General features: G+C 45.1%; 1 long non-coding RNA gene across 6 annotated transcripts; it reads left to right on the forward strand.

Moving 5' to 3' along the window:
- On the forward strand, positions 1–25,066 carry LOC135910252 (uncharacterized). 6 transcript variants are annotated; one of them, XR_011509176.1, is made up of 5 exons: positions 1–374; positions 7,834–8,088; positions 13,401–13,487; positions 18,686–18,717; positions 24,163–25,066. It is a non-coding gene; the product is annotated as an uncharacterized lncRNA (long non-coding RNA). The 6 variants fall into 6 exon arrangements; XR_011509175.1 differs by lacking the exon at positions 18,686–18,717 and having other exon boundaries at positions 3–374; XR_011509174.1 differs by lacking the exon at positions 13,401–13,487 and having other exon boundaries at positions 6–374.
- The last annotated feature ends 949 nt before the right edge of the window (positions 25,067–26,015 follow it).

Consider the following 26,015-nt stretch of genomic DNA (forward strand, 5'->3'; position numbering starts at 1 on the left):
CTGCCGAGGCCCGCCGGGTACCTGCAGAGCCATCGCCATAGGCATAGCTTGTGTTGTCGCCGCCGGGCGGCTTGGTCAAACGGGTGTATTCTGTCTGGTGTCACATGTGAATTTAGCGCGAGATACGTGTTGTGATTTTACGTGCGATCCGTCGTACGACGCGTTGGAGTTTGACTTGCTGCATACGACGATTCGGGACACATGGTAAGAAGATCGCCCCCGCCATTTTTGGATGCCAGTGCCATGGCTCGCTTGGTGGGCCTTAATTCTGTGAGTTCGTACTAAAGCCTAAAGCCCTTTAGGTACAGCAGGAACGACGAGGGCACGGGACGAGGGTGCCTGAATGGTCTCTCCCTCGCCGACTCTGCGCACAGGTTAGAGCCAACCGCGATGTCTTGCTCTCTACCCAGCGACCTTCGCATCTGGTGGTCGCGGCCGTGATCATTGAGTAGGGACCAAGCGTGCCGGTAGAGGCCGCCAGTGCTCACCCTCACAGCCATCACAGCAATGCCCGAAACTCTCCGGCACTGCCTTCAGGTGTACGGCGATGACGGTAAAAATTCGCAGAGGAGCTGCAGTAAACTCGGCATTTCACATTTGTGGCAGGGTGCGGCTAGAAAAATGCGCGTTGATACATGCGATACATGCCCCAGATATTTGGTATCTTCGCTGTGTAGTGCAATGAAATTTGAAACTACTTTGAAGGCGCGGCCGCGCGGCTGCTAGGATTGAAATAGTGTAATCCCTTAGAGCTTTTTTTTTTCCCTCGTTGTCTGCTAAAATGTTGGTTAGTCCTGTGGTGCCAATATGGTCTGGTGTGCATTTTCCGCTCTAGCCGAGGCCTGAGCGCGTCCGCACTTCATTCACCCGTAGGTTTCGCTAGTCCCGAGCCGGACGCAATGAACGCACTACGTACCGCTTTGCAGGGGCCCACGCGTTCCCTTGCTGCATTCGGCACGTTCACTGAAGTGACGTGCCGTTGAGAGCGCGGCAGAACGTGAGTAGCTTTATTTTTCAGTGCATGCCACATTCGTAAAAATCTGCTGTTATTGCCGTACTCATTTGCGCCGCTTTACCAAATGATAACGAAAGTCTAGCTTGAAAAATACCAAGGGCGCTTTATTGTGCCATCACACAGATAGTCACTACACTTTCAGCACTTTTTTGGAGTTGGGCTTTTGAAACGAAAAGCTTCACTACGCAAGTCAACACCGCGCTTCGCGCGAGCCGGCGTATGACGGAATTGGCTCCGTAAGCGTGTTTGGAGTCGGCGCAGGTGGCCACTGCCGCGCGCTGTGCGTCGTCGTTTGACGTTCGCCGCAAGGGCGTGTTTATCGCGGAAGCCGACTATATAACCGCTTGCCAGAGAACAGGCGTGGGCATTCACCATGGAAGGAGAAGAGAGTGATACTACCGATACAGAGAGCTGTGTTTATGGCTGTACAGAAATCGCAAGACAATGTGCCCAACAATGATGAATAAAGAAGATTAATAATCCTGCATAACTTATGGTAGAGATCATTGATAAGCAATTTGCATAACTACACAAGGTACACGTATAGCATAACCATAGGCTAAATCATAAAGCATAACCATAAGCTAAACCGTAAGAATAACCATAGGCTAAATCATAAAGCATAACTATAAGCTAAACCATAAGCATCACCGAACCTTTTCGCTTCGAGATATCCAGGCTTAACCTTACCTAAGCCCCAGGCAATTTTTTTTGTTCGGGTTTCTACCATTGGTTCCTAATATTGGTCACGGGGAACTCATGAAATGAAATTCCTCTTGATGCTCGCCTGCTTGACTTTCACAACGGTATGCAGAAGTAAACCATCGTGCATGAAGAAGGCGCAAACGCGAAAGCCGGCGCCCACGGGGCTGAGAATCACAGTGTCACTGAAATAGAATCTGGTAATCAAGATCTAGCGACACCAACAGATAACCAAGCACTCAGCTAATTGATTGTATCGCGCGCGTGCGTTTGCGTCTTTCCGTGCTCTCGCTGAAAATGCGTGCTGCCCGTGCGTGCGGCCGGCCACGGGGTTGGGGTAGGTGGGGGTGAGCACTAGCGCCACTGATCGCGGCGGCGGTTTGGAAAACTAAATAAAACCACACAAGCAAAAGCAAATCAGCGCCGCACGCGCAGGTTGCCCCTTATACAGTAGGTCGTGTCCCTACCATAGCCTCCTTTACTTTTTTCTGAGGAGGCTATGGTCTTTATGGAGTGCACCGGCGCTTATAGCATGAGTTTTTTGCAGCCAAAGCCATTTGGTGCAAAAGAGGCTACTCATAACAGGAATGTCTGTGCTCATACACTGTTTGCAGGCTTAAATTACAATAATTTAGCTCTCGCACACGGTCTCCTGTCACTGCAACTTCTCGGCGGTCGTGCCCGGGACGTGTGCCCTGTCAGCCGCTTGGTGCAGTTTTAACCCAATAGCGTTAAGAGGCCTGTGTCGCAGAAAATCCGGTGTCCACGTTGGACTTCCCATCAGGAAGAGGAGGAATAAACGTTTATTTTTGAAACAGTATTCTGGGGTAAGCCCCGGTTCTACTCTAGGTGGGAGTTCTCCTTACTCCAGGAACCCTCTGGCTTTCGCTGCCTCCTTGGCCCTGGCAACGAAGCGACGTTGTTGTTCCAGGCCCTCGGAGACTAGCTTGGTCTCCCACATTTCAATGAGATCTTCGCTTTCTTGTCTGACATTATATTCTTTCGGTAAGGTGATGCATCTGTATCTAGATGCCATGGACATTCAGGATCAGGTTCAAGGCCAAGGGCCAAGGTGTCCGGTATGCCGCAAATTGGGCAGTGGTATCCGTGTAGCGTTGGGTATAGTCTGTGCTTGAGCATTCAATCGATGTAAGTGTTACTCTCTTGTCTTCGGAGTGTGGTACTTTCCTCCTTCGTGAGCTTTGGGTGAGGTGGTGGGTACACCCTGCGTTCCAGCCTGTGATGTTGAAGGATCACTGAGTAGGCGATGGGTACGGTCTCTGCCCCCGCTCACGCAGACCGAGCATCTCGAGAGTAGGAAGGGTTGGCACGGCAGGTGTGGCCTCGGGCCGCGGCATGTGCTGCTTCGTTCCCCTCTAGCCCCTCGTGCCCAAGAAGCCACGTTATGCAGGTGTAGGGGATCAGAGCGCTGAGGTGCTTCAATATCTTCAGCACTTCTGTCGACACACGGCCCTTATCGTAGTTCCTGACAGCTACTTCAGAATCGGAAAAGACAACAGCTGCGTCCATACACGTGGTAGTTGCTAGGGCAATCGCTGTCTCTTCTGCGATTTCAGGGTTTTGTGCACGGACTGTGGCAGACGCTAGCTCTCTGCCCTGAGAATCTATGACGCTCAGGGTGTAAGCGTTTCTTTGCAGGTATTTGGCTGCGTTGGTGTATCTGGCATCCGGATCTTTGTGTCTTCGCTGTATGGCATCCACTCGGGCTTGTCTTCTTTCCTTGTGGTGCGTGGGGTGCATGTTGTGTGGAATTGGTGCTATGCACAGGGATTCGCGGTTGTTTGGAGGAATTTTTTCCTTTTGGTCCATGGTGGCTATAAAGGTTTTACTGTAGCTCAGGCGTTGCAGCACTGATGTTCCGGTGGGCGTGAGCTTCAGTCGTTCCAACTGACTGCTTTATGAGCTTCAGCATGTTCTTGCCATTTGTTGTGTACATCCATCTTGAGAAGTCTCGTAGTCGAAGCCGTAGATGGTAGGCCCAAGGTGATATTGATGGCTTTGCGTATTTCAGTGTTAATTTCTTGTACCTCTGCATTCTTCAGCGCGAGGTGGGGCATGCCGTATGTTATTCGACTGGTGAGGAGTGCTTGCATCGTGCGTTGTGTGTCACATTCTTTAAGTCCGCTTCTATGGCTTGCAACTCTCCTAACGAGATGTGTGAGCTGGGATAGCGTTCGCTGTAGGCGCGGGAGGGTGGCCACCCCGGACTCGTCTTTGTGGATGTACAGCCCTAATCCTCGTAGGGTTTTCACTTATGGAATAAGCGTTCCATTGAGGGTGATGTTGGGATCGGGTTCATCATAGCCGGGTGGTCGGCCTCTCATTCTTGACTTAAGAATGACGTGTTCTGACTTCTCGGGAGCACAGCAGAAGCCACATTTGTGCAAGTAGCTCTCGATTGTATCTAGTGCTTCCTGTAGGCATGTTTATTCCATTTCAGTGTTTGAGGCCCTTGTCCATAATGTGATATCATCTGCATAAAAAGCATGTCCTAGGTCTGGTATTGTGTCGAGGAGGCTGGGTAGCTTGATTATAGCGACATTAAGAGCAATGGCGATATGACCGAATCCTGCGGGGTGCCTTTGCTCGGTAGTCGGAAGCTGTCGCTGCGCAGGGTGTATATTCCAGAAGCGTACGGTGAGGGTCTAGTTGGTATGACATTATGAGAACAAAGAAAAGACTGCGCAAAAAAGAACAAGACAGAGAAAGAACCACAAGGTGCAGTCTATCTGAGCATTAAACCAGTTGTTAGTCTGCGCCTGTGTCGTGTGGTTCTTTCTCTGTCTTGTTTTTTTTTTGTGCAGTTTTTTCTTTGTTCTCATAATGTATATTCCAACTGTGGCCATGTGGCCCGTGACGAAAGTCCTGACTTAGTCATATGTCCGAGATTCACAGCCCAGGTCTTCGAGGTTGCAGAGGATAGCTTCGTGACTGACATTGTCGAAAGCTCCCTTTATGTCTATGGCTAAAATCGATGATTTGCTTCTGGTGCTCAGGTGGTCGGTGAGGTCTTATATGAGTAGAAGGAAGACATCTTGCGTTAACAGGTTCTGCCTGAAACCGAACAGAATGTTTTGAAAATATCCATTGTCTTCGAGGTATGAGTTTAGCCGATTGTCTATCATATGCTTGAAAAGTTTCCCTACCCACAAGGTAAGGGAAATTTGGAAATTCTCAAGGCTGAGATGTGTATTCCAGGCAGCCAGTAGCTCTCCTTTCTCCCAGCATGCATTGAAGTACTAGAGCAGGGTTGCAGTAGCCTGCTGTGAAAGGTTCCGGAGATGCTTGTTGATGATCCGATCTTTGCCAGTTCTGGTGTTTCTAGTGAGCGTCGATAGTGCTGCAGAGAGTTCAATATGTTAAAGGTTTGGTCAAGTTCGGGGTTTGGTTTCCGACCGTAGACTTTGTCATGTGCCGTCATATTAATGGGTGGGCTGCCGCAGAGCTTCTGAATTTCTCGTAGGAGGTTCTCTTCTAATCCAGCATGGTTGTGCACGAGGCTACAGAGGTGCTGTCTCTGCCCGCTCTTTGTAGGGCCGCTGTCAAAAAGGGCGCAGGAGATGCCACGTCATCTTTGAGCTCATGGTTCCCTGGAGTTTGTCGCAAAATGCGTGCCAGTGCTGTCTTCCTAATCTCTCTACCTATGCCTGTGCTTGCTCGGTGGGGAGGGGAAATTTGCTTCTTCAATTTCTTGTTTAGTATCTGTCTCTTCCATCTTTTGAGGAGAGCTCTTCTGGCTGCTCAGAGGTGGAGAAGTCGCGTGTTGATGGCTGGCACTACTTCATTCAGCTGTATTGTTTTGGTGTGACGATCTGCTGTGTTTAGGACTTTGCTCAGCCGGTCATCTATGTTCTCGATGGCGGTCTCGACATTTAGCTCGTCTCTAAATTACTTCTACTCCGTTACCCGGGCCGGTCCTACCCTTGCGGACTTGGGAGTGTGAGCCACGGTTAGTTCGAGGATGTGGCGATCGCTGCCCATTGTTTCTGGGAGTCGGCTCCATTTCCTAGCGTCTTCCCAGTTGGCTGTGCTTGGAATAATCAGGTTCTCGATTCTCTGCACTTGAACACACTTTTTCGCCAAAGTCTCGCTACGAGAAACCGCTGGCTCTTCCCATGGCTTGCATGATGACGACATTGTTCCACTTTGCAAGCTCGAAGCCTGCTTGTGGGCTGAATACAACCTTGTAGTCATCGACTGGTGGCATTCGGCGCTTTTGCTGTTGCGGTGGTGGTGGCTTTTTATTCAATTGTTGCTTGGTTGGGCTGCTTTCTTGTGTCGTTTGATTCTCTGTGTCCTTCTTGCCTTTTCTGCCCCTTGTAATCCAGATGCTCTCGCGTTCAATAGATCTTCCGCTGCTTGCATCATAATTCCAGGCAGTTTCTGCATTGTTTACTTCAGCCGGGTCCATCTGCATTGTGTTCACACCTTCTAGCTGTTTTCTTGATATTTTGATTGGTTCTACTGCTGCTTCGCTGATCTCGAGTGCTCTTAGTTGCTGCATGGGCAGGCGTCCGTGCTATGCCCTCAGATACGCTTGAGTGGCGCCAGCACGCACCACGCGGTTGCAGTAGCTCGTTCGGCATCTGCTTTAGCCAGGCGGGTGTGCAGCCATTGCAGAAATAAGTAAATGGGGCACTCACTTGTTGGTAGCCAGTGTCCGCTGATTCCTCTCGTCTTGCCAGTTATGCAGTTGGCAAAATTAGGTTGTTCGCAGGCCGTGATCCTGCTTGAGAAGCACGAGAAGCGGGAGCCCATGGGAAGCGCGTCTATTCTCCACGGCCCCATAGCGGCTTTTTCCGACGTCCCATCAGCAGAAATATTTTTGAACCGCACATACCCAGGCCCTCCATATGCCGGAAGGAATTTACTGAACTAATTGAATTTTGCAAAAGTACGTGGGAAAATAGTAAACTACACCTTACACACAACCTACAGACATGATAGACTGTTAGATTATAATGTGACTATACGAGAAAATGTAATTCCGTTACGCGAAAATTCAGACCCCTTTTCCAGCGTTTCTACAATTCATAGACTGCCGACGGCGTCCACCATTTGCACGCACCGGTGCGGGGATCTCAAGGAGTCCACGTAGCAGTGCGCTCGCTTCCTTGAAACACTTACAGATGGCGCTTGCCTGTGCCAATATTTAAAGCCCCTTAAAACTTCGTAAAGTAACGACACTCTTCTCCTCCGCCTTCACTCCTCCTTGTCTCTCCTCCCTCCATCCTCGATCATGGCACCACCTACACCGCTCGAGCATAGCAGACAGTCCTTCGCACAGTTGACTGCACGCATCTCAAGGCAGTGCGCTTTAAGCGTTGGCGTTGGCTTCTAGCTCCGAGTAACTTCATGTACAGCATAGCATGACATAACTATCCTGAAATCATGGGTTCGTGGCACTGAAGTATTTCCATCTCGGCTTTTAATGCAATGGTGTTAAGGGCACCATGCCACAGAAAATCCGGCATCAAACATTGTTTCGGCAAAAAGATTCTCAAACCACACATACCGAGGCCCTCCATGTGGCCCATGGAAGCTACTGAACTAATTGAATTTCTCAAGGTAAAAGACAGAAAAATCATAAAGTATGGCTTACACACAATGTATAGACGTGGTAGCGTTGGATTACAATTTGACTACACTAGAAAAGATAATTCTGTTAGGCGAAAATTCAAAGAAACCCCCCTTTTCCTGTGTTTCTGCCATTAATAGACCGGCCACAGCATCTGCCATGTGCGCGCGACAGTGTGGCTGGCTTTGCTTAATTTGTACCGCTCACATGAAGATGTCGTCGTCGCATGAAACCGTATCATTCGTCACAGACTCTCAAATTCATCAAAATTCGCTCGTCCCTGTCTTTCCTTGGCATTGTTGCGTCTCTGTGCAAACTTTTTCAGTATTCATTTACTTTTTTCGTTTGCCTGATAACACACATAATTCTGCGCCCCCTTTCTGTGTAAGAAAAGTCGATCGGTGACTGTACTTATTTGCATAAAAAGTCCAGTTTCAGTACAACAAAATTTCAGTATAATGAAGCAAATTGCAAATTTTGCTGGCTTCATTATATTGAGGTTTAAATATCTTTCCAGACTGCGCAAGGCATGTACAGTTTTCAAGCATTAACTGTGCCAATACAGCTCACGGGGTAGCGAGGCAGCATATGGTGGGTCCACAGGAGGACAGTATAGCTTTGCTGACCTCACCCTATTGTCCACCGACGGTAAGCCCCACCGCATATGCATGGTTTGGAACTGTAAAAATTCCACAGGAACTGTAGTGGAGCGGCCAGCCATCTCCTCCTCCAACTCGCCAATGCTCCCAGTGCTCCGCCGAAGTCCATGGAGGTAAGCTGTTTTGACTCATGCCAAATCACAAGACCGCTCTTGTAGAGATGAGGTGAAGGTCACCTAGCATTACCTACTCAAGTACAGTTAAACCTCGTTACTATGAACACCACATTAACAAAGTTTTCAGAAATCCCCTCCTGACTTCCTATAGTTTCGATGTAAAAGTATTTCAGTACTCCAAACTTCAGAATACTGAACTTTTCAGAATTACGGTCATTATTCAGTTTCCTTGTGAGGTTAATGCCTCAGTACCATAAGCTAATATTTAAAAATTTGAGGATTCTTGATTTCTTGATTCTTGGTAATGGAAGAGGGAATAGTCCAGAGGAGTTTGACGTCCCACAAGTAACGCCGGAAGAAGTAAAGAAAGCTTTGGGAGCTTTACAAAGGAGGAAGGCAGCTGGGGAGGATCAGGTAACAGCAGATTTGTTGGACTGTGGGCAGATTTTTCTAGAAAAGCTGGCCACCCTGTATACGCAATGCCTCATGACCTCGAGCGTATTGGAATCTTGGAAGAATGCCAACATAATCTTAATCCATAAAAGAGGAGACGCCAAAGACTTGAAAAATTATAGGCTGATCGTCTTACTGTCCGTTGGCTACAAAGTACTTACTAAGGTAATTGCAAACGGAATCAGGAACACCTTAGACTTCTGTCAACCAAAGGACCAGGCAGGATTTTGTAAGGACTACTCAACAATAGACCATATTCACACTCAGGCACGTACCCAAGGACCCCCCCCCCCGAAATTAAGCGGCATACCCCCCCCCCCCCTATCCGCTCAAGGCACCACTCCTCACACACATTCCTAAAGCTTTGACAAATCAATCTACTCGGTGGTCAACACTTTGCTGCCTTTTACAGCGAAAGCAGTGTATGACTAAGTTCCATAGTTTTTCCAGCGTCCGTGAACAGAAAAAATCATGATGTGGGCCAATCCTGGTGATAGTGCAAAAAGGGTCGAAGATCAATGGCACATACACCTGTGGACTCGGGAACCTATAACGCACCCTTCGGAATCTTCGGGATCGGCCTACGTGTGTAGAGTTCTTAATGCCTGCTTCACCTCCACCGCAGGGCCGCCAGCTATTGCACTTTGGGATGGACACATGTGTGGGCAGCGCTTAATGCCTGCTTCACCCCCGCTGCTGGTGGGCCCGATATTGCAATATCTTCGGGATTGGCCTACGTATGGGGAGTTCTTAGTGCCTGCTTCACCTCCACTGCGGGTCGGCCCGGCATTGTACTACCTTAGGGATGGACCACGTATGCGGGGTGCTTAACACCTGCTTCACTCCGCCGCGGGTCGGCCTGATATTACACTATATTCAGGCCGACCGGCAGCGGATGTGAAACACTTTGCTTTTCGTTTGAGAGCTTTGACTGTCATCAGCTTTTGCTGCTATTCCATCTTCACGGAGTGGAATAGTTGCCAATTTTTTCACTCCTTTTGGAGGGTGGTAGTTATCGGCATCTCCTGGGGTGTGAAGCCAGTCCTGTCATTGATTCGGTGCCTGCACGATGAACTCAAGATGAATTCAATTGTCACCATCTATTAAGCCTGTCATACTTAGTGGTACAGGCCGGAGCACTTTTCTTTTATATTTCTCTTTTAGCTCCCAAATAATTTATGTCACCATCTATTGAACCATCTATTTATTGTTTTAATTATACTATCTTACTTATTTATAATGCGCAACACAATTTTTATGTCACCATCGATTCAACGATCACGTGCATCCCTGTTGCTTCGTTAGTTCTATGTTCTTTGTTTATACTAATCCAGGGGCCACGAAAGGGATTCGGTTCAGAGTCGGCTGGTCTGTAAGCTCGTGGAACGAGTTGTGGCCGGAGAAAACGCCAGTTGCGTTTAACTTTTCCTTTTGCTTCATTATTTCCTCGCGTGACACCTCGCCGCGACGCTGGCAGATCTTCGGAACCATATATCCACGATATGGGTTAGATAAGGTGGAAAATAAGATATTGCGAAAACGCGTTCATTATCAGACCCTGCAATAACCCTTAAACCCATAAGCAATATGACTGTCACCTGTTACCCCGTGGGGTTTTTCCCTTTTTGTACAGCACGTTTCAGCCAAAATTGGCAACTGGAAACAAGAGTCGCAAGGAGATGAGAAATTAAGTGATCTACTAAGCGAGAAAGCCAAACAACAGCCAAACAGGGAGGAAAAGCAAAAATTGTTTGTGAAAATATTTATGGATTAAGATCTTATTTAAAAAGGAAGTAGAGAAAACGCCGCCAGAACTGCAGAATAATTCTGTGTATTTTGATTTACGCTTCTACAGTTATCAATCGAGCCACCTGACGTAGCCACTTCCCTGCTGTGCTAAAAGGGAGGGGGGGGAGGGGGCGTTATAACCTTCTGCGGTGGGCGCAGTACGTCTAGAACCGCAGCGTCTTGCGCTCTATGCGGTTGTACGGGACTGGTGACCACGCATCGTTACACAACTTCCCAAATAACGACACGAGTTGGTTTTGACACTTGGTATAGCAGTAAACGAGGGATGCAAAAAACTGTGACTGTGGCACAAATATTCATTTATCTGAAGTTCTTCCAGAGCTAATGCAAAAAGCGTTACTAGAAATCTTTATTTTGCACTATCGCTGGTCAACTTGTTCTGGGCAAGATTCTTCCTGCGCACCTTTCATTCGCGAGTCCATTATATGTGGTTCTTTGTTTGCCAAGTAAAGAAGTGTATCTCACAGGCGTACCTGTGACATACACGTTATTTCAATTTTTTTTTTAGGCTTTACGCATCGTTATGGCAAATGGTGGGCATTATTCACATTTGTACTAGTAAAAGTACCCTCCACCTCATTTGCATAGAAAAGTTACCTTGGGTTGCCCCCCCCCCCCTTCCCCGAAAAAAAATCCTGCCTGTTCGTACTATCAATCATGTGATAGAGCAATGTGCGGAATATAACCAACTCTTATATAATGCTTTCATTGATTACGAAAAAGCATTTGATTCAATTGAAACTTCAGCAGTCATTCAGGCATTACGGAATCAAGGTGTAGACGAGCCGTATGTAGAAACACTGAAAGATATCTATAGCAGCTCCATAGCCACCGTAGTCCTCCCTAAAAGAAGCAGTGAAATCCCAATAAAGAAAGGCATCAGGCAGTAGGATACGATCTCTCCAGTGCTATTCACAGTGCGTTTGCACGAGGTATTCTGACCTGCATTGGGAAGAATAGGGATAAGAGTTAATTGAGAATTCTTTAGTAACTTGGGATTACCTGATGATATTCCCTTGCTTAGTAACTCAGGGGACCAATTGCAATGCATGCTCACTGAATTTACAGGCAAAGTAGAAGGGTGGGTCTAAAAATTAATCTGCAGAAAACTAAAGTAATGTTTAACAGTCTCAGAAGAGAACAGCAATTTACAATAGGTAGTGAGGCACTGGAAGTGGTAAGGGAATACATCTGCTTAGGGCAGGTAGTGACCGCAGATCCGGATCATGAGACTGAAATAATCAGAAGAATAAGAATGGGCTGGGGTGCGTTTGACAGGCATTCTCAGATCATAAACAGCAGGTTGCCATTATCCCTCAAGAGATCTGTATAACAGCTGTGTCTTACCAGTACTTGCATATAGGGCAGAAACCTGGAGGCTTACGAAAAGGATTCTACTTAAATTGAGGATGACGTAATGAGCTATGGAAAGAATGATGGGTGTGGGGATAAGAAGAGAGCAGATTGGGTGAGGAAAGAAATGTGAGTTAATGACATCTTAGTTGAAATCAAGAAAATGAAATGGGCAGGGCATGTAATGAGGGGGGAAGATAACCGATGGACTTCAAGAGAAGGGAAGCGTACCAGGGGGCGGCAGTTTGCAGGGACAACATAGCCACAATTAGCACAAGAGCGGCGTAGTTGGAGAAGTTCAGGAGAGGCCTTTGCCCTGCAGTGGGCGTAGCCAGGCTGATGATGATGACGATTTTCCTATATCCTTCACAGCAGCCAAAGCAGTAGGCTAGCAAACAAGGCGCACAGAGAGGACAATGGCGCATGAGTTCGGAAAACCTGAGAGGGTGCCTTAGAAAAAAAGAATGTGGGCGAGCGGAGGCGACTACACATTAGGTTTTGCAAGCGCTTGCTCCACCCAGAAAAGTGTTACCTAGCAATAGAACAGTGTCTCTTTTTTCTTTCACCCTTCTTTCTATGCACACTTCTTTCTTGCTTCTTTCGGTAGCAATGCTAGCTATGCACGCGGTGAAATGTAATCTCCGTGTATTCGCGGAGATGCCACACAGTCACACTTTGCACTTTCCAGACGTGCTTGTGCTTTGACATAGTTCAGGTGTCTGCCTTGAGCTAGAAAGACGCGGTATCCACCGCAAGAATTGTCAAATATAAGCAAAAAGCGAGGAACATTCCACTTCGGAGGTGACATGAAGCTACCTTTTTGTTGGTAGTTCTCTCAACGTCAGCATCTGTTTTGCGCTCGTCACTCTTATTATACGGAGCTTCGGTGTTGCGTGGCGGCGGAGTCCATGGAAAATTGCAACAGCGCATGTTGAGACCCAACAGCGAAGTTTTCGTGGATAGCTCATATGCTGACACCTTATGAACTGATGGGCTGATGGGCGGAATGGTTAATTTTGGGGCTTTCACTATAACAGTCTTTCAGAATAATGAAAAATTTATCACAGTCCCCTGAAGTTCAAAATCCTAGATGTCTCTTATGAAATACTGACAACATTGAAGGGCTTTTATTTCACATTCCTCAGATGGAATGGCAATTGCTGTACACTCAACATGGGAGTATCCATATGTCACTTGAAGCTGTATCCATACAAGTGATTTTATTTAACAAGACAATAACTGTGTGTTCTCTATATACACCACAGATCCCCAACTTAGAGGCCATTTTGAAAGCCTGGTTTGTCGGCGTCCTTCCCCATACATCCTTGTTGAGACCTGCACTTAAAACTCACTGTGGGGCAGGTCGGCATGTGGTATTATTGGTGAAATTATTGAGAATTTTCAGATGTCCTATGGGACAAGTATAAGTAATACAGAGTAGCCTGCTTTTTTCTAGCATTGTATATAATAGTTTTTTCTTGAGTAGTCACATCCTCTGCATGCTCACTTCCTTGCATGCAATGGCTGATGACTGAAAAGCCTCTTCAGAAGTGGTAATGTTCCACTGTTACTAGAGGGAATGGAAGAGTATGCGTGTCCCTTATGTTTAGAGCGATGGTGTCTGTGTGTTGCAAACTGGGATAAATTCAAGCAGCTTTCCAGCCTGACAACTCCATGAACATGACTCTTCATAGGTGAAATGGCATGCGGTATACTTTGAGCTGCACGCAAAATCCCCCCTCCATCTTCAAGCACTGAAGTCAACCCAAATCCGATGTAAGGTGAGGAATGCAAATTGGCATCACAAAGAGTGGAATAAGACCTGGGTTTTAATTTAGTGTACCCAACATTTAAAATTCCAATTCCTTTTAAACAATGCAGAGCAACTTGGAGATGGGTGTGTCCAAAAGTAAAAAAGGAGTAATTGGTCAAGGTGCATTTTGTCCATAAACTTGCACACATTCTACAAAATCTATAGCACGCTGTGTAGAGTAATAGAGCTAACACCCTCACCCTTGTTTATTGCACGGGCTATAGACTACGACGGCAAGGCTAGATATTTGGCGCACATTTGGGTTGATATCTAGTTGACAACAGTACTGGAAAAAATTTCTTGCACACAAGCATGATTGCTGAATTAAGATCACTTTGACCATTGCCTAAGGTAGGACCAGTGAATGTTTCTTTGTCATTGCAATTGTATTTGTTTTAACCTTGGGACATACACATTTTGTCCCCAAGAGTGTTTTAAGAAAATTTTTGTCGTCTTTTTCTTTTACAGTGAAGCTGGTAGCATCTCGGTGTCTGTCCTTGAGCGTAAATTGTCATCGGCGATGGCTCATCCCCCTCGTAATGCAGAGGCTACAAGCACTCGGCAAAGTGAAGCGATCAGTGCAAAGAATCACTGAAATATCTTGTGCAACAAACACAACAGCATACGTTTAAATAAAGTACAAGCGCAAAAAAAATACCTCAACCATAAATTAAGCATTGCATAGTGCCATTAGCAGTTGTAGCGGTTGTTTTTTTAAGAGTTTCGCTGGGCATCGACTTTCTCGGGGCTTCGATAGTGAGTCAATTTTTTTAAATTCTGGACTTATACACCAGCATGTTTAGTCTGCTTTACTACATGGATTATCTGTTCGTTTCTTATCATTATCTTGAGCCAACCAGTCACTATTATCTTGGCCCGCTATGGCCTTAGTAGGATTTTGTCATGAATTCCCTAAATCATTATCAACATTTAATGAACAATATTTGCTGGCAGATTATTCATGCCTGAAAAGGGTCATGAAAATATTCGTATATTTAGGAGTCTGAAAAATGTTTATACAAAAACCCTGTACATACCTTGCTGCACATAGACAGCTAAACTTGTCGTTATGATGGTCTGTACACCTACAATTTCAAAATGGAGGTTGCCGTGCTTCAGGCTATGTCAAGATGAAAATAGTCACAGCCAGCACTGAATATGCATTTGGCAACTTTCATACGAGTGGTATGCCATGCTTGCAGTCCACCTCAGCAACGAAGTTTAGTTACAGCAGACAGTTCTCAAAAATTGCCCGTGATGTATAGTCTGAGGATTTATAGGGAAGGAGGACTCGCTCTTTCATGGTCAACGCAAGATGGGCACCTTCTGTACATGTTTATGGGGCTCCTAATTATGTGATTCAGAGGCTTTTGTCGTATCGCACTCGCATTCAAGGTCATTTGTCGTATCGCACTGACTTTGAAACGCTACTTGATCCACTGCGGAGAGGTGTCGCAACTGCGCTCGCACGGAGCCTAGCTGCTGCAAGCGTAGTAGGAGAAGGTCAAAGTGCTAATATAGTCTGGCACACCGTGAGCACGCGGTCATGTTATGTCACGTTGCAAGAGCATCAACGTCTATGGTTCGACAGTTCGACAGGTGCTTCGATGCACTGTCGCTTTGAATACGCTTTGAAGCACCCGGCATCGAGCGACGCTGGCCCTCGCGCCAGTTAGGTCATAGTGTAAATGCTCCGTTAACAGCTGCTTCGCTGGCGCTTGGACGCTCAGTCTTGCCATGGATGGCACGCCAGCTGGGCTGTCTGTGTTTGTGCTTCAGTGCAAGGAACAGGCTGAATCCAGTGATCCAGTAGAGATAGCTAGAGGGCATGCTGCGAAATCCCGAGCAAAGGCTATCTTGCCTGCTGAAACTGGTGCAAAAAAAAGCCTGAGTAGCTTGTTATAGAGAATCTGGCCAAGCCCATAAGCATGCCAAGATCAAAGGTACTATAATTTCTGCCATAGTTCAGCAACACAACAAAAAATAAGGAGAAGGAGATGAAGCCGTCAATATAAGCAACGGCACCCAGGAAGTTTGACTGCGATTGCCAGATTTCACCGTGACTTTACGGACAACCTGTTCCGCAATGTGTGTAACGTGTGTGAAATACTGCGGCCCAACTTTACTAAAACACTATGTGCATAGTCTTGCAAAACCAAGCCAAACAGATGTTTTGCTGGTGATGACTACATTTACAAGAGCTGAACCTTAGCCAATGTTTTTGAAATGTACAGCCAAAACCCATTGTAGTGAACAACCTTGTGGGCTGAGGAATAGCTTGATCTATCAGGTGATTTGATATACACAAACTCGCCTATAATGTACCCAGATAAGCTTTTCTTGTTGTGCAATTCTAAAATGCCAACTTGTTCCCAGTGGCTGCAATCGCCAAACGTACTCAAACTCTTATCCAACCAGCACTTGGGCAATGGCTGGATGTGCATGGAATAGATGTTTCATTTGTACTTCACCGAGACCGATTGGCTCATTTTAGGGAACTCTACTCGCACCATATACAACACCCCCCCCCCTCATCCCTCGATGTTCTTATCAGACTATGCACTTTTTAATGTTAAGAGTGCTCAATTACCTTGCATAAGTTAACTTTCTCGACATCATCTCGTACCATCCTAACCTTCAGATTGTGCCTCACAGGTGAGATACAATCTGATGCACAAAACTATGTCTGAGCTCTTGCACTTCTTGCGTAAGCAAGAATTGTACAACAAGGGATTCGGACATCCCAGAATAATTTAACATGTGTACCTTTAGCAAATGCATTTAAGTCCTTATATTTATCTTAGTAATTATTTTACAATGCATCCACTAGTATTTAAAGATATATCTTACTTGTAGGCCTCTACACAGCCTTTATTTTAAATCATAGTCCTAAACTCACAATTTTACTAAACCATAACACATGTCCTACCGCTCTTTGGCCTTAGATGCCCTTGCGCCAATAAACATCAATCATCAATCAGATGTTTCATTTGGTTGCCCTTTCTAGACTGGACTGTGCCAGTGTAATCAATGGATCAGCACTTTCTTTCACATTCTATATACCTGACACTGTGCAGCAGTTTGGCTTCAAAATGGGAGAATACTTCAAAGATATTTATTACTCCCATGCAAATATTCAAAATTTTTTAATGCAAATCAAATAGTTGCTTCCTTTCTTTTGTATTGTTTGAGAAGTCACTATCTGAAAATTTGAATATTCACTTCTCTGGAATATCTGGGGAACAACATTACTTTTTGGAGTCTTAATCGATAGAAAACAACGAAATTGAATAGTGTTCCTAATGATGCTTCTGTAGGGGAGCTGCAGTTGCTGTACCAGTTCCTGAGTGAATGCACGTTGCAGATGTAATTTCTGCTGAATTGTTCCCGGTGGTTCATTATGCACGCCTCACTTTTAGGCAGCCTGTATGCGAATTTGTGGTCTCGTCGTGGGCAAAACAATTTATTATTTGCCCAATCGCATGATGGTCTTGCCCCTTTAAAACAATATGCAGTGCTATAGCATTGCTCCTGTCTTCTCGAAGGAATTCGAAATTCTATGTGCATTCGATGACATGCTGTTCTATTATTCATTCCTGGCACAGTTGCAGTGCACAATATAACTTAAAGCAGTTGGTTTCCATTTACAAGATCTGCAGTGGAATGTATGTCAGTTTGCAAACAATGTTGCATGCATTTAGATATGTCTGTAGTTGAGCCATGTAAATACAATGTATAAGCCTTTTTTTTGCCCGAGCTCAAAGCAAGGTATATTTCATTGTGTTTAGAAATAAAATCTTAGATTTAATTTCTTGAGATTGGCCTCTTGAACACAATGGACGTGCGTAATTCTTCTCTAGTTAATTTGATTTTTAGTTATTTTTATCCCTGCGGAGAGTCCTCACCAGTGCCCATGCATTTCTATGCTCCCAATGTTCCGGTATTTCGATGCTTAGGTTAGCTTTTGCCGGATAATTCAAACTTGACAAGTGAACAGGTAGGTGACTGACCCCTACTGAGGCCCCAATAATGGCCCCTTTAGTAGCAGCTCTGTCTTGGCAGAGCTTAGGAAGAAGTGGTTGCTTTGAACGCACCTAATTGTTAGTTGAAAGCGCCGCTTTTGTTTTCTGTCTAGGAAAATTTTCAAGCAATAAGCCAAGCTCACAATGTCCTAATATAGTAATTAGCCGATTCTGATGCATGCCTGCCTTTATTCTTGAGAATAAAATTGAGCCGAAAATTGCCTGCACGCTGCAATCGCACAATAAACCAAAACTGCATTTGCAACATTTGTATGCTTTACCACAAAACGCGGCCGTATCGCTGCGAAGATAACTGTATGAAACTGCATGGCGAAGCCCACTTTAAAAAAACCGGCGCCATTGTGCACCAATATTTCTTACCAAAAAATTGGGCACGCATTAGATTTCTACTTTCTTAAGGAGCTTTAGTGTAATTTCTATGTCTGTGTTCTACTTTGCAAACATGGAAAGTGTGCATGCATTTGAAAGTCTGAACGCATAGTCTACATTAAGCTGTACAATGCCTTCCATCTTGTACTTTTTGACGGGTAACAGGACAATAGCATACTATGCCAGATGATTAGTTGCATTCTCCAGGATTTACTGATCGCGGTGCTTGCACTAGGCTACGCCAGGTCATGCAATGCAAGAAGACATGTTGAACTTAGCTTCTCTGCGAGGTTAGCATAATTTTTTTCTTCAATGTACCTCATTTATGAATGCATCTGTTAACATCATTGACATTTTTTGTACTTAGCAATACAAAATGTCTCGTGTTGAAACAGCTCAAGTTACGAAAATGTACATGAACAGTGTTGCAGCAGCATATTGCCATTGAACTTGGTCGTGCGTTTAGATTTGGGGTGTGTGCAGCGCAAGTAGAAACCAGTTTCAGAAAAACGCTGTGACAGGTTACCATGTGTTGCATACAGAAATTTACTTTGCTATGTGTTATATAGTAAATAGCTCAGGAAACAACTATTTAACCACCATTAAACCATGAACTAGTTGTAATGATGTCTTGCTCTCAAAATTAGAATGCAGCTCACAACTGCATTGTTTGTTGTAATGTTTGTTGGCCTAGTAACTATGGTTGAGCTTCTCTTCATTGTTGATAACACTTTGCCATCCTCTGTCTCTCTAGGTGTATGTCACTGATGGATGAAGAGCATCATGGTGTGCCCCCACCGTCAACTTCTTGATACTATGCGATGTTACTTTTTATTCGTGTCTGTACATTGTAAACCTTCCTGCATCTTCGTGACTGGTGCCTCCAGTAGTGTTACTGATTTACACAATACAATTTGATATTTTTCTGCTACGCTCACATATTTCTTTCCTGTAGCTTCTTCCTTGGTGTTTTGTTTCGTTATTATTCTTTTTCAGCCTTTTCATTATGTTTGCATGTAAGCATTTTCTTTAGTAGTATTCACTGTTTAATGTTGATTAGAAATTCCGTTTGCTCAATTTGCCTCAGTTCAAAAGTTGCAGTGGTTGTTGAATGCATGTGCATTTTTAATTTTTGTTGATGTTTTAATTTTTGCACTTGTAAGATGTAATCTGTTGGCATCTTTTGCATTTGTCTTGTGCTCCAAGGCAAGTTGAGTGATCGCACTTGCAAGTTGACCTAATACAGGCAGTAGGTCTTAATTACACCACTGTTTGAAGAAACAAATTCACTGAAATTGGTCTGTGATCCTGCTAGATATATTTTATATCTGTATTTTGTACTTTTATTGCGATAGCAATTATATGGGCACTCCAGGCGCATTGCTGACCTCAGTCAATGTCGCCATGAGTTTCGTGTAAAGTCCAAGGACGATAAAATCGTCGACACGCACTTTGTGCTGCATGTGCGATTGAAAGCGTGCAAGGATGAGCCAGCAAATGCGCCTCAATCTCTCGTGCTTGGGTGAGGAAGGTTGTGCAGAAGCGTGTCCTCTTCTGTCCTATGTGACGTACAGAGGTGAGGCGAGGGTCTACACCGGTGGCAGGTGCTTGCCACTGGTGTAGACCCTCGGTGTGGCCATGCTGCTGCTGTAACTCAAAGCCAGCCTGCAACATGACCAATGTGCGTGCCCGCAATGACCTCGCCTTCATATGGATCTGCGATGTTCCAGTAGTTTCATATGCACTGTGCTTTTGATCTTTCATTCGCATTCAAACGAGAGATGCATGAAGGTCAATTCGCATGTTCATGTTCCTGCTGCCATGATTCCTCACTCCAGCATTTTCACAGCAAGTTTCTGCGGTCATCAAGCGAGATGTGGAAGGTCATGTTTACCTCTGTACACATGGCATCGTGCTTGTTAATTTAACAAGGGAAGGTTTAGAAGTTTGTATGGCCGGTAAATCTACTATCCTTACTTCATATAGCTATCTACTAATTTACTATCGCAATCAATGCTGCAGCATTCGGGCGAAACTGTGACTTTTTTGCAGCATGTCTTCTTTGGTACGTTTACAAGAATCATCCCCCTGTTTCTACAGTTTCAGCACTGAAGTAATTATTACATATTCAAGACATTGTTTCTTTTCTCTCTTGTGTACTCAATATAGTATCTTTTGCTATTGCGTTGTTTTATGAGACATGTTTATATAGATATATACTAAAAGTGTGGTATAAATAAAATATATTTATTATTGAGGCCACTGTGCTAGGGCTACGGTAGCAAAGCATTTCTTATGGTGACTGGTTGCTTCTTTCCATAGATTACCTTTTCTATTCTTGAGTCTTTTGAAATTTCAAATTTCATTGCATTTGTTGATGCAGAAGCTTTTGCACAGGAGTCGGTAAAACTGGGTTTTCCCCACTTTGTCATTTTCATTTTCAGTGTGTTGTATAATCTGTCTGGTTTCTTTTCTTGTACATACATGCGTGTGCATGGCTATTTCCTGCTCATCAGCAACCAAAGTATTACAAGGTTCTGATTTTTGTGCTCATTTTGTGCACCACTTGTCTTGAGTTAAACGAGTTCCTGCACAGTAAAACAATCAAACTCCTTGCAAAGTTAGATATTTGTTGTCTTAATTGGACACTTTTTTTGTCTGCGTACCTGTTAAGGTTGCTCAGATCTCTTATGCTTAACAAAAGAAAGTATGACACAATAATGCAGCTTGAAAATAATGCTTGGAAACAAGAGCATTGCTGTAGTAACATCTAGATCACTGTATGCACTTATGGCCAGTGAACACTGGCGTGTTTTCTAGATCTTCCAGTTATCAAGCACAGGCCTGTACAGTCTACTGCTTAACCCTGTTGTAGTTATGTGGACAGCCACCACCCAAGAAGCACTCTACCAAGATAAATTTTATTTTTTTGTAGAGTGTTATGCGGTAATAGCGGAGACAATAAATACCTTCCATAAAAAACAAAATATAGTCATAATGTAGCACATTCGACTAAATATAACTGGTACCAGTTCAAAGCTGCATCCTACTAGTATTCTCATCACCCGGGGAACCATGTACTGGGTTGCTTCTTGCATTTAAAAAGCAGTTGTTGCTCTTGTATGGTCCTATTTTAAATGGTCGGCTCAAGTGTATATATTAGTGAAGCCAGTAACTATGTTTCTTACTGATGTGCTTATGTACCAGACTGCTTGCTTTGCCATTTAACTTCGGGTCTCTTTGAGAGAAAAACTGAAAACCCTGTAGGACCAGCTTTCAATAATACAACAATCCCCGTGCTCTTCTCACTTTATGATGTTTTTACAATTCAAAATTTTTCTTGGCAGAAATGTGTTTGAATTTTTCCGACTGGGTTATTGAGCAATCACACATAACATATATCCCAGTCTATAATTCGTTTTTTTTTTTCTGAAATTTTCGTTGATGCGTCCTATACATTGGTGCCACTTGCATGCGGCTCTTTCCTCTTACTTTCTCTCTTCTTTTTTTTTTTGAGGTAAACAGTTGTCAATATCGTATTGGATGCTATGGCCTCCAGCAACCCGCTGAGTTGACCTCCCCTGGCCGTTGCAACAGGTTGTGTGCGCGCTATGGCGGTACCGGGTTCTTTTTGCGATAGTCGGGAACCACACAGTGCGAGAAGAATGGAGCAGCAACGTGAGTGGTGGACGGCCACGAGTCTACCGACTCCGAAGTCGGCGCATATCAGATCGCTTTCAAGATATGCGCATGCCTTTGCGCAAACTACGCAGTTGCTACCAACGTTACTAGACTAGCTTCAGTTGTAAAACTCCCCGCCCGCGCGCTTACAGCCGCTGTCGCCACTTCTGTGACAGCCGCCAGGTGGCAACGCTGTTCCATCGGGCTCCACAGCAGACGCCTCGGCGCAGCCTTGAGCTCGAGCGGATAGGCAGTTTGCGCGTGTTTCACGCTCGCTGGCGTTTTCCCTTGTCCAAATTAGTGATACCACGAGAAAGCGGTATTCACCTACAGCAAGAAGATTTATCGCGAGAGTTCGTTAATACTGAAAGAAGGGTAAACTGTACGAAAAGAAGAAACGCATACAGCGAAGCGCAGAAGCTGCGTTTCTAAATGTCGTGTGTTTCTTCCTGTCGTCTTAACATTTCGCGCAGTTTAGGCTCACGAGCCTGAATATCTGGCCAAAGTGCGTGATTGTAGGATGATCTTCATCCCCACCGAAGCTTCTCACCACGCCAAAGAAGCGCTGCAAAAAGAAAGATGAGTTCGGTCTTGGTGCAGACAAGCCACAAATAAATAAATAAATAAAGAAGTTGGATTTTTCATTCCGGGAAGATGCTTAATCAGCGGAGCTAAAACGTGCGGCCCCTGTGTTTATCACTGGGTTAATCCCGCTGGTTCATTGAAGTATTTCTCAGTCATGAGGTTACACACGCAATCGGCTGCGACGGAGAGAACGACGTTACTGACGGTATGCCCGCAGTCCGCAGTTGTAGCTTGCGTTCGATGTCTCGAGTTTGCTCGGCGGCGTGGTTAGCAGCCTTCGTCTGCGATTTGCCGCTTGCGATTCTTCGAAGTTATTTCTTCAAAATTAAATCGTTCTGTTACGTAAGAACATGGGTGGCTCATACTCCCTTAAGCAATGGCTCATACCCCCGTAAACGCGGCCTCCCCATTACGACGACAGAAGTGAAGTGAAATTCTACGGTGGAAAGATGAACGGCCACGCAGCCAGCAGTGGAAGATGATGACGAACGCGGGAGCAGTGGCACGAGCACGTGCCGTGGATTTCGCAGAAAGTTCGCGGTCGGCACGAGGAATCGCTCTGTTCCACGCCGAGCGAAGCGTCGCATTGCTGAGAGCACAGAAAAAGTGGTGCGCCGCACTGTCGACATAATAATAATAATAATAATAATAATAATAATAATAATAATAATAATAATAATAATAATAATAATAATGCCTTTATTTTCCATCCCAAGGATGTGGGAGGGGGAGAGAAAAAGCTACATATCCAGCTTGACGGGCTCTCGCCTCCCCGATACAAAACATGATGTTTAGAAAAAAAAAGGCAAACAGTACAAGCATATGAGTACAGACAAAAAGGAATATCACAAATGACAATTTTTACAAAAATGTACAATTCCAAAAAACATAGTGATGTGCATAATATCATGTCGTACATTTCAAACAGAAAGTGCCGCCCTTTCACTTATAAGTGAAACAAAATGACGCAAATCTTTTGACCGGGTGCGTTGGAGGTTTAAATTGTAATGTTGGCACAGGTTTAGGAGATGTGGAAGAGTGTTTCTGAGCATATGTTGTCCGTAACCTGTTCTGAATGAATGTATGTGCCAAATGTCGGTGTTTCTGGTACATCGTTCCGATAGCGGCCTATGCAGCCAGGCACGCAGCACTTCGGCATCGTCTGCTGATATTCTTAAGAAACTCGGCGAAGGCTACGGTTCCACGGATGACATGCTTGCTGAAATTCGCTGTCAACAACGAACCACAGAATGCACAAACGCTGCACCGCGTGCTTAGTCCGGCCTGCCCGCGTAGCCGGCTAGTGAGGAAGTGGAGCCGGGCGCGACTGCAGCGCCACAAAGGCGCGGGCAGGTGGCGGTTCCGCGCAACGGCGCCGAGTTTTAAAACTGAAGCTAGTCTAGTAACGTTGGTTGCTACCACAGTACAAGCCTTCCTACAGTGTTCGCTTTCCACCTTTGTGCACGATTTGGCTTACAGTTGCACACTTTAAATCACACATACAGCATAGATGGCGCATGGGGACGATGTTATTGCCCTTGGAATTCATGCAGTATATAGCAGCGGCCATGATGGCAGAAGTACACAATATGACCACGACCTGCGTTCACGAAGTGAAATGTCACTGTATTTTAAGTCGCTTACCGACTGAACAGCTGCGTCTTATACACTGGTGCGACTTATATACCATATTGTTCTGAAAAACTGCAGTTCTGAGGGGGGTGCGATCTGTAGAAGAGGGACTTATACACTGGAAAATTCATATACCGCAAATCAAAAATAATAGATGAGCCGTACTTTGTTTGTCTAATCTGAAATTACCATCAATATTTCTTCAATAAAGAAAACAGCAATTCTCAGTATTGGTATCTACGTTGTGTTTTTTGCATTGGCATTTCATAATTTCAATTTTGTTTTTAAATCAAAAGCGTTGGTATGGTAACCTGTTATAATTTGTTTATGCAGCATCGAGGCCTTCCAGCTGTCAAGCTGCCACTACGGAAAGTGCCAAGTCACATCAGGGACGCCGCCACCTCTGTAACTTCTGTGACTATAAGACTGATAATGTATGTCATCTGAAAAGACACACCATGTGCCATACAGGCGAGCGGCCGTTTGAATGCCATTTGTGCCCTCAGAGCTTCTCACGAAAGTACGATCTCAAGGTACACCTGCATACTCACAGAGGGGAGAGGCCATTTCAGTGCCCTTCATGCCTTCGGAGCTTCCAACAAAAGACTCATCTCAATGTACACCTCCGCATTCACACAGGGGAGAGGCCATTTCAGTGCCCTTCATGCCTTCGGAGCTTCCAACAAAAGACTCATCTCAATGTACACCTCCGCATTCACACAGGGGAGAGGCCATTTCAGTGCCCTTCATGCCCTCGAGGCTTCTCACTTAAGAGCACTCTTACTGATCACCTCCGCACTCACACAGGTGAGAGGCCATTTCAGTGCCACTTATGCCTTAAGACGTTTACATTGAGAGGCAACCTTAATAAGCACCTGCGCCGTCACAAGGGCAAGTGACCCTTTCAATGCTAATTCTGTTTTAAGAGCTTTTTCATTAACTCCATATTTACTTGTCAGAACTGTGAAAGTGTTAATGAAGCTCTGTAAGACATATAAAGCTTTGGGTCTAGTATCAAAGATATGCCTTCATCCTTACTACTTGTGTATTCGTATGCATATAGGAAACTTCTGTAAAGTAGACTGCTATCAGTGCGCGTGCATAGCTTCCTGCCATCCAGTGATAGTGCTTGTTTATGCTTGCAGCAAGTTTTACTTGATTGTATCTGTTTGTCTGATCTTGATGGCTGGCAATTAAAAGACACCTGCGACAAAATAAATAATTCTTGTTTTCACAGCGTTCGTCTGCTGTGTCTTGACTACTGCATTCTGAGCCTGCCAGCATGGTGTAGCAATGGCAACAAAAAATGTAATCACATATTGGAATGCAAAGGCTTTGCTGCTTGAGCATTGTCTTAACAAGTACCACCATTTGATGAGGTAACAGCATTGCAAAGGATGCTCAGAAGACAATGCTTCTTGTCTTGGCCCTCGAATCAAAGTGAATTGAAATTTTCTGTAGGTAATGTTCTTGTAAGGTGAACCAGTTCACCATCAACGAGATGGTTGAAATTCTGGAGGGATTCAGGAATCCCAAACCCAGCAAGGTTGGGGAAAGCTTCAGATTTTTACTCGTGTCCAAAATGAAGACAAATCAGTGCAGCAGTTGATTGTCGAGCTCAGACAACTAGCTGATAAATGCAACTTTGGCGACTGTTCACAATCGCCAAAAGCCAAGCGTCGGTGCTGAGTAATGAAGTCATCCGTCCCGTGCAACACGTTCTGTGAAGGCGTTAATGGTAATGGACATTGGCACCCTGTAATGCGTCATTCCTTGCAACGTCTACAACATACACTGCACAAAGTGGCTTAAAACCAAGAAGACAGACTTGAGGTTGTCCTGCTACCTGGGAGCTCTGGCTATGGCTGGCAAGGTTACATTGATAGTTTGCTACGAGTGCAAGTCACTGACTGCTTCCATGACCATAATTCATCATTCAGAGCCATGTTTATGTGGTCGCAACCTTATTTGAGTCCTGAAAAATTCCAGGTGCCACAGTCCCAAGCCTCAGTAGTACCAGCAGACGACATGACAAGGACCTTGAAGAAATGTTGCAGTATCAACATCTTCAAGCCAGAACTAGGCCTGTTCAAGGCTCTGCCCATTCACCTGTATGTCAAAGGGGGAGTCGTTCTGTAGTTTGTCAAGGCGAGGCCACTGTCGTGTGCAATGCGAGACAAGGTGAC

Source organism: Dermacentor albipictus, chromosome 10 (assembly GCF_038994185.2).
Source record: "Dermacentor albipictus isolate Rhodes 1998 colony chromosome 10, USDA_Dalb.pri_finalv2, whole genome shotgun sequence".
NCBI lineage: Eukaryota > Metazoa > Arthropoda > Arachnida > Ixodida > Ixodidae > Dermacentor > Dermacentor albipictus.